Genomic DNA, 3384 nt, shown 5'->3' with positions numbered 1-3384 from the left:
GACATACACACACAGAAAAAGACCCAAAGGATTGAGGTGGTTTCCATAGCACCTGGGACTGGGGCATGCCTGCTTTCCAGCTTGTCACTGCTTGGTCTGGGAAAGAGCCCCTGGTCCGCCCAGCACAACCACTTAACCCTGGGTCTGGGTTTTTCTATGTGAAATGGGAGGTCCATGGAGAAGGCTCTGGAAGAGCCTCCTGAGCATCAATGGCTCCCAGGCCTGGGGGGGATGGGCAGCAGAGGTAGCTAAGAACAATAAGCACCAATAGGCCAAAAGGGCTGCCTGCTTTTCACCCCATATCCTCAAATAGCTCACATAACTGTTGCTCCCCAAACCTGGCTGAGGTCTGGTTGGGAGAGTTTCAGGCAGGAGAGGCAGAGCCATCTGCAAGCCCCTGCTTCCACCACTGGCACCAGGGCCATAGCCAGGCTGTCACAGGACATCAAGAGTGACACCAGGGACAGCCATGCTTAGAACTACTTACCCTGAACCAGCTGTCATTTTATTTTACTTGTTTAAAGACTGGGAGCGCGACTCCGTTAGTAGCTAGCTTGCCTAACATGCATGAAGTCCTGAGTTCAATCTCCATCATCCCATAAAATGGATGGCGTGATGCATGTCTGTAAGTCTAGCACTTGGGAGGTGGAGGCAGGAGGACCAGAAGCTCAAGATCGTTCTCAGCTACATATCAAGTAGGATACATGAGACGCCATCTAAAAGTAAAGGCTGGAGTGATGGCTCAGTCAACAATGTAGTTGTGCAAGTATAAGGACCTGCATTTGAATGCCCAGAACTCACATAGAAGCTGGGGATGTGTCTAGAACACTAGTGTTGGGTTTGGGAGGGTGATGGGCAGGTCTTAGGAGTTTGCTGACCAGCCAATTTAGTTGAAATAATGAGCTTCAAATTCACTGAGAGATCTTTTCTAAAAATAAAAAAGGTGGAGAAGGATAGAGAACATTCTGATATTGAATTCTCCCCTCTCCCACATAGTTGAGTATAGCACACGCGTGCGCGCGCACACACACAAACACACACACACACAAGCATTTAAAGTTTAGACTTCAAGCAACCTACCAGGGATATTCTATTATTACCACTGACTTTGCAAATGAGGAAACTAAGGTCCAAAAAGATCAAGAAACATCCTGTAATGGTCTGTCCTGTCTCTTTCTCCCCTGTCCACGGAGGCAGGCTAATCTTCAGCTTCCAGTCTGAGTTTCTCCCTTTTCTATCTCCCTCTGGAAGAGGCAGCTTCTGTCTCTCTCTCTTCTCTCCCCCACCCCTCTCTCTGCCTCTCTCTGCTCTTCTTTTTCTCTCCCTTTCCTTCCATAACCCACTAAATAAATATCCAACCTCACTCTGGATGGCATTCCTATCTGTCTGTCTCTTGCCCATGGTGTGTCTCCCTGCCCAGGACCAGCCGCCTTCGGAGACCTGCAGCGTGGTCTCGTGGCGTGCCAATCTGTCTGTCTCTCCTCATGGCCTGCTGCAGCCCCTCCAGGAACTGCGCCGGCCCTGCCTGAGACTGGCTGCTCTCGGGATCCGCTGTTCACTGCCTGCTGCAACATGGCCCACTGCTACCACTTGGGGAGCTGCAGCATTTCTGCCACTGCAGCAGCCGGGGATCCACGGCATTTTTATTTATCCATTACACATACTCCCAGGTTAGCAACTAGTCAGAGGCTGAGATGGGACTTGACCATAGGAAGGCTGGCATCAGAATTCTGGAGAGCAGTACAGGGTCTCTGAGAGAGCCTTGTCCCTTGTCTCCATAGCAAGCCATCACCCAATGCACCAGACAGACAAGAGACAATGATGCACAGCCAGCCTTACAACAGCTGTGTCATGCATTGTGGCTGGCTCCACTCGCCCCTCTCCTGCAAATTCAAGAGGCTGAAATCAACAACTGTACACGCACTCAGTGTGCATGCCCTCTGCACACAGGGCCAGGACTGGAAGGACTCTTCCCAATGACTTGAGTGTGGTAACTCCAGGCAATGGGGTTTGAAGTTTCCCCTTTACATTTCTATATATGTTTTTAAATGTATACTGAATCATTTCTACTCATAGTGACACATTAGAAACCACTGCCCGGTCAAAGCCAGGCTGGAGCTATGGGATTCTTATCCTAGATTCTTAGTTTTCTCTGTTGTATCTCAGTAAAATGCTAAGGGGAGGGCTGGAGAGATGGCTCAGTGGTTAAGAGCATTGCCTGCTCTTCCAGAGTTCCTGAGTTCAATTCCCAACAACAGCATGGTGGCTCACAACCATCTGTAATGGGGTCTGGTGCCCTCTTCTGGCCCGCAGGCATACACACAGAATATTGTGTACGTAATAAATAAATAAATAAATAAATAAATAAATAAATAAATAAATAAATAGTGCTAAGGGGACATGGCTGGACGGCCATTCCTCCAGACCAAGGCTGGAAGGTCTCTGGGAGCAGAGCCATCTTCTGATGTCACCTAGTCAACGTCCATGCTGCCCTCACTTGGAGGAGGAAGCTGCTCCATAGGCTGGCAAAGTGAGGATCAGCCTGAGCCCCCAAATCCGAGTCACCCGAAGAATGTTCAGATCACCTTTTCTGTCTTACATCCAACCACTAACACATTAACAATTGGCGAAGGGTCATTAGTGGCCTTAAAAGACTCTATGTACTATGGATTGATGGCTGATTATGGTGGGTGGGCAGAGGCTGCTGGGAACAGAACTTAGAGCATTGTGCATGCTAGGTCAGCACACAGCCGCTCAACTCCAGCCTCGGTGCTATAGACACATATGGCATAGGTAATGAATACTGTATTGCTTCAAAATTACAAGTTTCTTTTAAAATAATAGAATCAACAGTAATGAGTACTTTGAGGCTTGCCCCGGGAATGACACTTGATTTTTTTGCATGCTGTGTAAAGGTTTTATGCCGGTGGTTCTCAACCTTTCTAATGCTGCGATCCTTTAATTCAGCTCCTCGTGTTGTAGTGACCCCAACCATAAAATTATTTTCCATTGCTACGTCACTACTATAATTTTGCTACTCTTATCTGCTGTTCTCCAATGGTCTGAGGCCACCCTTGTGAAAGGGTCGCTCAACCCTGGGGTTACGACCCACAAGTTGAGAGTCACGTCCTCACCTATAATCTTCATTATGTACCCTCCCCCAAAAGGACCACATGTAATCTCTACTGGGGGGAGGGGAAGCTGAGCTGCTGACGTCCAAGGTCAGGACCAGAGAGCTGCCGACCTTTATTCACCCCGAGTGTTGACCTGCAGGCTGACGGGGTCTGGAGGCCACTTCTCTTAGAGCCTACGCACCTTGCACCCTTACACACTGCTTGGTCCTCTGAAGAAGGCCTTGCCCCCTGCCCAGTCTTTCCTTCCCAC

The sequence above is a fragment of the Microtus ochrogaster genome, chromosome 5 (genome assembly GCF_000317375.1).
Source record: "Microtus ochrogaster isolate Prairie Vole_2 chromosome 5, MicOch1.0, whole genome shotgun sequence".
In the NCBI taxonomy this organism is placed as follows: Eukaryota; Metazoa; Chordata; class Mammalia; order Rodentia; family Cricetidae; genus Microtus; species Microtus ochrogaster.
Note: the sequence above shows the minus strand (reverse complement) of the source record.